Here is an 11,885-nt window from a genome sequence, read left to right on the forward strand (position 1 = left end):
TGATATGTCGGAAGTTAGCCTTGCGATCAAAGGTGTAAGATTGCCAATCCGGAGATGGGGAGTTCGATTCTCGGTCCAGTCCAGGATGTGTTCGGGTGGAAAACATTCTTGACATATGATGGGATTCGGCTTAACAGTCTCAAAATTGTTCAAACAATAATGCTTTAACTGCCCGACGTTTCGGCTGTATTTGGCAGCCTTCTTCTGGGGGAAACTGAAAGGGTTTTTTTTATTATTAGCTATTTACATTACTCGGAACATTCTATCGTTTTAACACCGACTCAGTTTTACTGTTTTCGTTGTTTTGTTACACTGTAATCTTGTGTCGTGTTCTCATTCATGTTTTCTATTTTCTGTGGGAGAGGTGGTATGTTTTACAATTTGTGTTTTCATAAACTTATTTTGTTCTTACGATTATAGTGGATTTTATCAAAAAATATTGTTTAATTTGTTTGCACTATCAATCACGGACCCTGTTTAACTGTCTGTTCAAAATGGTGAGCTTTCATTTTTGGCTCATTATGGTTATACTAGATATTGTTATCTGTGTTATCTTTGTATCGTTTTCGATCGTTTTTTAGACGAGTTTTGTAGATGTGTAGTATTCCTGTGTAATGTTACTCAAACCTTCAACATCAGTTCCACGATTAACTGTATTGGTAGTGTTTGCAATATGGCACATTTCCAAAATCGGAAGATTGCCTGTTTGTCTATGATGTTTACCCTACTTAGATCAAACATGTGTTCGTTCCTAATGATGTGTTCAATTAGTGATGTATGACCCCCGATTTTCTCTATTTGCAGTTGTGTGTCGTTGATACCCTCGGCTATCATAGTGTTGTATTTGTTTATATCTGTTTAATGTCGCCCAAAGTGAAAAGGCGGTCCCGACCAAGAATGAGAAAGCAATTTCAAATGCAACGACGCTCAAGGTGCCACAAACAGTGCAGGTTCTCATCAGCTTGGGTCCAAAGTTTGCATCACCATCGAATAGCGCGGGACAGATACCAGTGTACCATCTTCTAGCTGACATAGAATCCGTACTAGCAACAACGGTAGACAGAGCAATACAAGAGAGAAGCAGATGTCAGATAGCAACATACATACAAAACTACCTAACGCGGAATAACAAGTATAAAAGGGATGCACTCTCAACGTTTTGTCAGCACGCAACCAGTGCAATAAGAAAGTTCCTATCAGAAAATGCAGATGTGTGCATACTGGAGTCAGACAAGGGACGACGAATGGTTATTATGTACAAAGAGGAGTATAATCAAAAAATGCTTTCGCTGTAGGAAGACGATACGTACAGAATACCGCCGAAGGATCCCACACCGAGTGTACAAAAAGGTACGAGTGCGTTGGTGACGGGCAACCAAAAGCTCATAAACCGGATCTACCACTTCGGCCGGTAGTGCCAAACATAACAGCACCCACGTATAAACTGTCAAAGTTCCTGGCAGATATCCTACAGCAATCTACACAAAGTGAGTACAACATAAAAGACAGCTTTGAACTCGTAGAGTACATACGCAACACAACACTACCGAGAGGCTACGTACTTATATCGTTCGACGTCATTTTCCTGTTTACTAACATACCGCAACTGTTAGTAACACACGATATAATTATGGGTTGGGACACAGTCAGAGATAACACAAACATAAGTTTATGTCTGTTTGTAGAAATGGTAGAATTCTGTCTCAAAAATAGCTACTTCTGTTTCCGAGATAAATACTACGTACAGAAGTTCGGTACAGCGATGGGAAGTCCACTTTCCCCCATCCTGGCGGACATAGTGATGAACACCCTCTTGGACAACATAAAAAGGCGTGTTCAGTTCGAAATACCTATACTACGGAAATTCGTTGATGACTTGATTTTAGCTCTACCAGCTGATCAGATTGACAGGACTCTAGATCTGTTCATTTCCTACAATGCGCACATACAGTTCACGAAAGAAGAAGAAGAAGTGGAGGGAAAACTTCCTTTTTTAGATATGTTAATAACACGGAGTCCCGATCAAACACTGTCCACTGAATGGTATGCTAAGCCGATTGCTTCAGGAAGGCTACTCAACTATTGGTCATTCCAGCCGATGAGTATGAAAGTCAACGTAGCCGTGAATCTAATTCATAGAGTCAAAGGCTTGACGAACAATCAAACACCGAAACATTAGAAACAAATTGTCTTCAACGCACTACGAATGAATGACTATCCAACAAGGCTCATCAATAGGTTAATGAATAGGATGCCAGCGACTGAATCGACAGATCCGCTAAACAGAGAACACAACAATACAGCTGAAAATACACCTTCTTCGGACAAGGTCAACACCCAGCATAATACAAATGACCCTCCAGGGGAATTAATATACCGCTCTCCGCCGTATATACCAGGCCTCACGTCGAAAATCTCCAGGATCCTGAAAAATGAATTTCCTCACGTCAAAATAGCATCAAAATCTATGAATACTACATCGAAAACAATCGGTAACAACAAAGATCCCGTAGATCCAGCTCAACAGTCCAATGTTATCTACCAGGTACCGTGCAGTGATTGCGGCATGAGTTACATTGGTATGACTCGAAACTATCTAAAAAACGAATGTGTGGCATCAAACAGATATAAACAAATACAACACTATGATAGCCGAGGGTATCAACGACACACAACTGAAAATGGAGAAAATCGGGGGTCCTACAGCACTAATTGAACACATCATTAGGAACGAACACATGTTTGATCTAAGTAGGGTAAACATCCTAGACAAAACAAACAAAACAGGCAATCTTCCGATTTTGGAAATGTGCCATATTGCAAACACTACCAATACAGTTAATCGTGGAACAGATGTTGAAGGTAATGTAAATAGCTAATAATAAAAAAACCCTTTCAGTTTCCCCCAGAAGAAGGCTGCCAAACACAGCCGAAACGTCGGGCAGTTAAAACATTATTGTTTGAACAATTTTGAGACTGTAAAGCCGAATCCCATCACATATATTTAACAGTCGAGACACCATGGATTTAAAATTCTTGACATAGTGTATCTATTGAACTTGCCGCGCAAGATTCATACTCATGAATTGGCGGCCATAGAAAGCTTTCAATCAATAACTGTAGAAATGCTAATAGAACACTGAGTTGAGAAGCAGGCTAAGTTCCAGCTAATGTAGAGCCATAAAAGAAGAAGAAGATGTCGGAAGAGTTCTCCAAGAAATTTTCGGAAAAATCCTGTGGAACTTTCTGGGCGAATTCTTCTTTAGAAGATTCCGTGGAAATTGGGAAAAATTGGTATAGGAGTTCTTGGAAAAAAAATTGGAGAAATAATTAAACAAACTTCCTGAGAAATAATTTTTAGGGTATTTAATTTATGAACGCCTTTCCCATAGAATCCTTGGAGGAATTTTGGGGTAGGAATTTCTGGATTGAATCCCCAATGGAATGCGCGGTTGATTTTTTAGATCTAGATTTGGCAATTTAATTTCCATAAGAAAATCTTCACGAATTTTCGGAAGATTCTCCGGAAGAACTCCCGGGTAGTGGGTGTAGTGGAACTCCATACAAATTTCGGAAGGAACTCAGAAGAAATATCTTAAGAACCCTCGTGGAAATTTCTGTAGAGTATGCGAAGTAATTTATCAAGTTTACTTGAAGGAATTTGTGGAGGAACTCCAGAGATAATTTTAAGAAAAAAATTATTAGTAGTTATTGAAGAAGCTGCAGGACTTCTCAGAGATTTCCTGAGCATACATCCTGAAGCATTCATATAGGAACTTTCGGTGGAATTTTTGAAAAGTTTTTGAAGGGATTACCAAAATAATAAAATTTCCGGAGAAATTCCTGAAGGAGCTTCCCGAGGAATTCCTGGAGGAACTTCCAAACGAATTCCTGAAGGAACTTCCAAACAAATTCCAGGAGGAACTCCAAACTGAATTGCTAGAGCAATTTGTGTATAAACTCCTAGAGGGACTCCTGGAGGAATTTCCAGAGAAACTCCTGAGGTATTTTCAGATAAATACCTCGAAGATCTTCCGAAGGAACACCTGGAGGAACTTCCGGAGGAATTCTTGAAGGAACTTCCAGAGGAATTCTTGGAGGAACTTCTGGAGGAATTCCGGGAAAAAATTGCAGGAAAAAAATTCCGGAGGAATTCCTGGAAAAAATTTCGGAGGAATTCCTGAAAAAAATTTCCGGAGGAATTCTTGGAAAAAAATTACGAAGGAATTCCTGGAAAAAAAATCCGGAGGAGTTTCTGGAAGAAAAATCCAGTGGAATTCCTGGAAAAAAATCCGGAGGAATTCCTGGAGGAACTTCCGGAGGAATTTCTGGAGGAACTTCCGAAGGAATTCCTGGAGGAACTTCCGAAGGAATTCCTGGAGGAACTTCCGGAGGAATCCCTGGAGGAACTTCCGGAGGAATTCCTGCAGGAACTTCTGGAGGAATTCCTGGAAAAAAAAAATCCGGAGGAATTCCTGGAGGAACTTCCGGAGGAATTCCTGGAGGAACTTCCGGAGGAATTCCTGCAGGAACTTCTGGAGGAATTCCTGCAGGAACTTCTGGAGGAATTCCTGGAGGAACTTCCGGAGGAATTCCTGCAGGAACTTCTGGAGGAATTCCTGGAGGAACTTCCGGAGGAATTCCTGGAGGAACTTCCGGAGGAATTCCTGGAGGAACTTCCGGAGGAATTCCTGGAGGAACTTCCGGAGGAATTCCTGGAGGAACTTCCGGAGGAATTCCTGGAGGAACTTGCGGAGGAATTCCTGGAGGAATTTCCGGAGGAATTCCTGGAGGAATTTCCGGAGGAATTCCTGGGGGAACTTCCGGAGGAATTCCTGGAGGAACTTCCGGAGGAATTCCTGGAGGAACTTCCGGAGGAATTCCTGGAGGAACTTCCGGAGGAATTCCTGGAGGAACTTCCGGAGGAATTCCTGGAGGAACTTCCGGAGGAATTCCTGGAGGAACTTCCGGAGGAATTCCTGGAGGAACTTCCGGAGGAATTCCTGGAGGAACTTTCGGAGGAATTCCTGGAGGAACTTCCGGAGGAATTCCTGGAGGAACTTCCGGAGGAATTCCTGGAGGAACTTCCGGAGGAATTCCTGGAGGAACTTACGGAGGAATTCCTGGAGGAACTTCCGGAGGAATTCCTGGAGGAACTTCCGGAGGAATTCCTGGAGGAACTTCCGGAGGAATTCCTGGAGGAACTTCCGGAGGAATTCCTGGAGGAACTTCCGGAGGAATTCCTGGAGGAACCTTCTGAGGAATTCCTGGAGGAACTTCCGGAGGAATTCCTGGAGGAACTTCCGGAGGAATTCCTGGAGGAACTTCCGGAGGAATTCCTGGAGGAACTTCCGGAGGAATTCCTGGAGGAACTTCCGGAGGAATTCCTGGAGGAACTTCCAGAGGAATTCCTGGAGGAACTTCCGGAGGAATTCCTGGAGGAACTTCCGGAGGAGTTCCTGGAGGAACTTCCGGAGGAATTCCTGGAGGAACTTCCGGAGGAATTCCTGGAGGAACTTCCGGAGGAATTCCTGGAGGAACTTCCGGAGGAATTCCTGGAGGAACTTCCGGAGGAATTCCTGGAGGAACTTCCGGAGGAATTCCTGGAGGAACTTCCGGAGGAATTCCTGGAGGAACTTCCGGAGGAATTCCTGGAGGAACTTCCGGAGGAATTCCTGGAGGAACTTCCGGAGGAATTCCTGGAGGAACTTCCGGAGGAATTCCTGGAGGAACTTCCGGAGGAATTCCTGGAGGAACTTCGGAGGAATTCCTGGAGGAACTTCCGGAGGAATTCCTGGAGGAACTTCCGGAGGAATTCCTGGAGGAACTTCCGGAGGAATTCCTGGAGGAACTTCCGGAGGAATTCCTGGAGGAACTTCCGGAGGAATTCCTGGAGGAACTTCCGGAGGAATTCCTGGAGGAACTTCCGGTGGAATTCCTGGAGGAACTTCCGGAGGAATTCCTGGAGGAACTTCCGGAGGAATTCCTGGAGGAACTTCCGGAGGAATTCCTGGAGGAACTTCCGGAGGAATTCCTGGAGGAACTTCCGGAGGAATTCCTGGAGGAACTTCCGGAGGAATTCCTGGAGGAACTTCCGGAGGAATTCCTGGAGGAACTTCCGGAGGAATTCCTGGAGGAACTTCCGGAGGAATTCCTGGAGGAACTTCCGGAGGAATTCCTGGAGGAACTTCCGGAGGAATTCCTGGAGGAACTTCCGGAGGAATTCCTGGAGGAACTTCCGGAGGAATTCCTGGAGGAACTTCCGGAGTCAGTGGGATATGTAATGCCAATGAAGAAGAGAGATATTTGTTGCAGATACAGTTGAACGCAACATTGTATTCGTCCTCTGCAGATGAGGCCAAATAATTATCGCTATTCTCTTTGGTTGCTCTTTTTTTTCATTTTTCAGCGACAATTATACTGCCTACAATCGCATATTAGTCCCATATGAATAGGAAATCCAGTAAAGATGGGACTGATATGCGATCATAGGCAGTACACTCCTTGATTATAGATGATCCAAATTGAAAAATTTCATGCAAATTGTACGAAAAACGCTTTCATCGAAAATATCGAATTTTTGATCGTGTGACTTCAATTCGCCACCAAAATCTTTGTAACATGTTTCAAAAAATCCTAAATAATTCAAAGAAATATCACATGGTAGTTAATATGCGTTAAACATTTAGGATGGGTGCAAAATTGAGAAAGTTTGAATCGTGTAAAAACAGAATCCAGTGTATTCTACTTTCATCATAACACTTTTCATAGTGAATAGAAGAAGAAAATGAACGTGAATTAGCAAAAGTTGTTCTATCTACTCTTGAGTGATGCGCGGTCGTACAAATGCAAACCTTGTTTTATCTATAAAAAATCAAAATTGAAAAATTTCATGCAATTTGTACGGAAAACCATTTCCTCGAAAATATAAGACATTGATTATCAAACTGAAAGGGTTTATTTTCGGGTTGCAGTCTTTTAGACGAGCTGAATGATTCTTATGTAATCATCACCGACGTTTCGGTTTTTGGTTCACACCTTCTTCTTCTTTGGCTGTTACGCCCTTTTCAAACGTTGGTCTAGATTTGTTCGGCTACGACAGTTGGGTGGTTTATACAACGATGTACGGAAGAGCCGATAGCGTAACAAGAAATAAAATACACCAATTCATGACGACCGAAGCTTCGAAACTGAAACAGTTTCTTTCTGGTGCGACATTATCTCCTTTCCGTGTTCTCGTAATTGTCGTAAGAGGCTGAGAAAAACAAATTCGTTCAATTCTCAACATATCCTAAATTCAGCAGTCGCATATTTTGTTTAGGGCACCAACTCTAGAAATCGAAGGGGATCTGATGATTGGACTAATTTGGTCTTCTGTAGAAAGGAATAGATCTATATGAAGACGGGTCTATCATTCTTATAACTGTAAAATTGCTCATTGAACGCATTAAGTACGTCTGAAAACTTCTTCTCCTCGGGTGCGGCCAGCTACGTCTGTAGCTGTCGGAGGCAATAAACTATTTTCGTCTTCGCACTGCACCTCCCACCGATTCGATGGCTCCTAGTTCGTCACAAACAGTGTACTGCATACAGGAAACAAGATCGAGCGCTACGAAATCTTCGGTTTTTAACGAGCTAGTAGTGCATAACGAGTAGTAGTTCTCCGGGGAGCAAAGCAGCAATAAAACCGTCAGGAACTTGATCCGTTCGAGAATCCTGCTGCCGCCGTTCGTCCCCTTCGAATCTGCACAGGGCTTGTGAGAATCTTGTCTCCTGCAGCGATGATGTCACAAGCAGAAGGCTTCCTCCCGGCCAGATCGACCAGCGATGGCAACGGCAAGGCAAGAACCGCACCACACTCGCTCGCATTAAGGTGCTGCGATGATGAAGTGCTAAATTGCGAATATGCAGTCGGAATCCTCTGCCGGGGGCAGGCAGCACCTCCACGCACTGTTCTGGTGTGGATGCAGCGGCCGCAGCATCAGCATCGGCTTGTTTTGCGATGAATGAGCTTTTGCGGGTCGGCAGCGGGAAGATTCAGATGAGCCGATCAGATTGAATGGCAATAAATTAAACGTCTCATATCTCATTTAACGATTGGAAGAGGTTGTTCTGTTTGTTCGTTTTGCTCTCGGTTTTGGGTGGGTGGGATCGGTTTTGACTTGAAGTCGTGCGAATGCAGCTTTTCGTACTAATTGGACTCGGTTCAGGTGTCAAGATGTAACACGAAGATTACAAGTGTATGCGAGAAACATGATGGGCTGTGTGAATGACCTAAGGAGCAATCCTACCGGACAAGTAATTTGAGAAATATAAACTCTGGGAATCAACTTCATAGAGGTGTAATCTCAGGGGAAAACTTATATCTATGAATGACATTTTTGTAGTGCAGTGCCATGTTGTTTATTGTAACAACTTGTTATCCAACCCATCGGATTATCCTTTCACAGAGTCATCTGTATGTAAATGGTCAACCTCTCCCCAGTTTAGTTTCACAACATCTGGCTTTCGTTCATTAGTATATACACAGAAGAACTACCTGTTATCTGTCCATCGGACCAGATATCCATTTAAATTTTTGCCCACCTCCAGAGATAGTTAGATCCCCAATGATAATCCATCCGACCACTTTGTCGTTCAGCAAAGCAAAGTTGAAAACCACGAATTTAAGTAGTTTCCAGTGATTATGTAATGGAGAAGCTCAAACATTGGTGAGTGCATCGAGGGATTTTATCCATAGTTAAATTAATACGATCAGAATAGCTGCTCGATGTATTTGTTGTATTTCGTGCTGTACGAGGGTCACTACATTATTTCAAACATTTATCTGTAAGATCGTTTACAATATTGCATATTTGACTCGAAAAGTAGAATTAACTGCAGCAAAAGTATCGTATACTCATGTTAACAACCTGTATACACATTCCGCCAAACCGACATTCCCCCATTCCCATGGCGGTCGGTAGAAAACTAATGCATTCGTAAACTTACGAAAACGACAGTGAATTACCACCCAGCAAGTTCATTACCCTATCCGTAAACCATCAAAAATGCCACACCGAGCACTAGCAGCGGTGCGATGGTAGGTGCCTTTGCTTTGGACGTGCTCATTGCGCCAGCAGGCATTAATGCTCCTACACACCCAGTCATAAAAGCAAACAATTCTGAATGCTGTACGTCGTATCCTGCCCGGGGGAACAAACTAGTGCTAGGAGTTTTGTAATTTTGAAGTCAAATTAAACAATTTCATATGGAGTCTGAAACCGGTCCGGCTTCGGTATTCATTTCCATGCAGTAGCGCTCTGACTTCATCCGGTTATGGGATTCTCTTTCTCAGCCATTGTTGGTTCTAAGGACGACTGACTGTGTATTATTTTCAGCAAGTGGGAAGAAAGCCATACACACCATAAATGCAAACACACTGCAGTTGAACAAACTATCATAAACTAGGACCCCATTAAGGGGTGACTTGTGCTACAGATTTTCGTTGGTGTTGGACAGACCCATGCACCGTGCGTTGATGATCATAGAAAATTATTTTCAACGCTTGTATTTGACTTGAGTCAAACCAGTAGTGCAATTATGCAAAATAAAAGTAACTAGCCTTATTAAAAATACGCTTTATTTTTTTTGTCTTTGATGTCGATGTTTGATGTTGTTTCTTTGACATCGTCATAAGTGAAAAACCCATATTAATCCACCTAGCGGTTATGATGCCTTTCTTGTGCATCGTAGGGTAGAAGCACTATATTTCGCAACCCTGAACATACGTTTATCTCTAAAATTGACGCAAATTACATTGGTTCTTCTCTAGCAAATTTGATTCAATAATGACGATAAATTATTGTTAATTCTTATAAATCTTCTTCTCATTGGCATTACATCCTCACACTGGGACAGAGCCGCCTCGCAGCTTGGTGTTCATTTTTCATATAAATATACTGTTTATTTAGCAAGTATTCTGATTCAATTTTCGACACACATTTTTAATTCTCACCACCCCCATGATCTAGTTTTCGCCACCCCTTGCTTGTCCTCTTGGAATGATGGTTTGAAGGGATATTCAATTCACTAATGCTACGTACACACCAGTCAAGCAGTTCGACGAACATTGACTCCACCCCCAAGAAAACGCTTCGGTTGCTGCTTTGTTGGAACGTGTGTGAAGTTGTTCGAACAACCATTTGACAGTTGGCGGCTCGGTTGGAAAAAATTAAAACGGTTTGATTTTGGTTTGAGTTGTCGGGGGTGGAGTCAAGGTTCGCCGAACATGTTTGAGCATTTGTAGTGAAGTTGCACAAACCCCCATATATTTTTTGATGGTTGGTGCTCGAGTTGGTGCTTCGGTCGTTCGTGTGTGATATTGTTGGTCGAATAAATTGATTGTTCGTGTCGGTGTTGATAAAAATTGATGAATGTTTGAATAAACGGGAGGTGGAGTCAATGTTGGTCGAACTGCTTGACCGTGTGTACGTTCCATAACGCCCTGAGCTTAGGCAACACGTATTGCAACTTCAGAAAATCTGGCGAATCCAAGTAAAAAGAAGAAGAACACAACCGATGCTGTTGATGGTGGCAAAAATTATCTCAGGTTTAAATTATTTCAGAACTGTGAAAGGAATTTCGCCAGTGGCGATAATTGAAATCATCAAATTTGATGTGCTAAATTTCGCCACCTTTTATTTAATTAAATTATAACAAAGACATGAACTTTTTTATAATAAACCGTTAGTGATCACATTTTATGAATAGTTCTTATGATTGTGTTTGTATATTGGTCATAATTTTGAAGGTTTGATAAGTTTTCCGGCATTTGTTTATTTTGGCCTGTTCTTCAAACGGACAAAAATTGCCATCGAATCGAGACAACAATTTTTATCGGTCATCGTAGATTTAAATTAACAAAATTTTTATTTAACGTATGCATGTTTACTATACACTGCCAAAAATATCTATATTAGATATATGTGTCGCCGTTATAATTTTTTGCAATAGCTCCACCCTAATATAATCGATATAAGACCACACATAAATTAAATAATTGGTAATTCGAGACCACACATAACGTTTATTTGGATATATATATTTTATTAGTAGTTCGCGTGGAGAATGGTTATGTGTGCGCTGATATACATCATAAGTTAAATCTATGGATTTTTGCCAATAAATTTATTTATTTATTTATTTCGTCAACCGACGTAGACTAGTACAAATACATATACATGTTTTTTTTTCTTTCGTAATGCTATAGTAGATTATGAAATACAATAAAAAACATAAAAAAAATATTTTTATTTTTGCTAAAGTTGTTTGTAATTATGAATTTAAATTGGTGAATTTCTTATGTTTGTTTTTTGAAAATATTGTTAATGTTATGCCGAGACATTGTTAAGTCAATAGCTTCGCAGTGTTGATTATAAACAGCCATCATTCGGTTAAGAGGTCCAAATTTGGCATAATTTGTTCAGCGGTGGTTAGTGAAAAATAATGTTCTATGTCGAAGTAGCCGAGAAGGTATGTAAAAATTTAACTTCGACAAAATTTCAGTTGAGTCAACACGTTGAGATACTATATCGTTAACAAATGAAACCGTTGCAAACTCTCGACGCTGTTTCAATGTTTGTATGTTTATAAGCATGCAACGTGATTAATAAGATGGAAGAGGAAATGACGTCCATTCTAATTTACGAAGAGCGTATAGTAGAAATTCGTGGGCAGCAGGGACTATGTCCAAGGGCTTGACGATCCCTCCCCAGGCCATCTGCGAGTTGTGGGGCTTGCCTAGGATGTGGTGGGGTTTGACAGTGGGCCCTGTTAAACCTCTATAAAAAGCTGCATGTATCCGCAAGTAGGCTCCACCAAAGCGACCGTGTGCCGCTCAAAGC

Source organism: Armigeres subalbatus, unplaced genomic scaffold (genome assembly GCF_024139115.2).
Source record: "Armigeres subalbatus isolate Guangzhou_Male unplaced genomic scaffold, GZ_Asu_2 Contig248, whole genome shotgun sequence".
NCBI classification, from domain to species: domain Eukaryota; kingdom Metazoa; phylum Arthropoda; class Insecta; order Diptera; family Culicidae; genus Armigeres; species Armigeres subalbatus.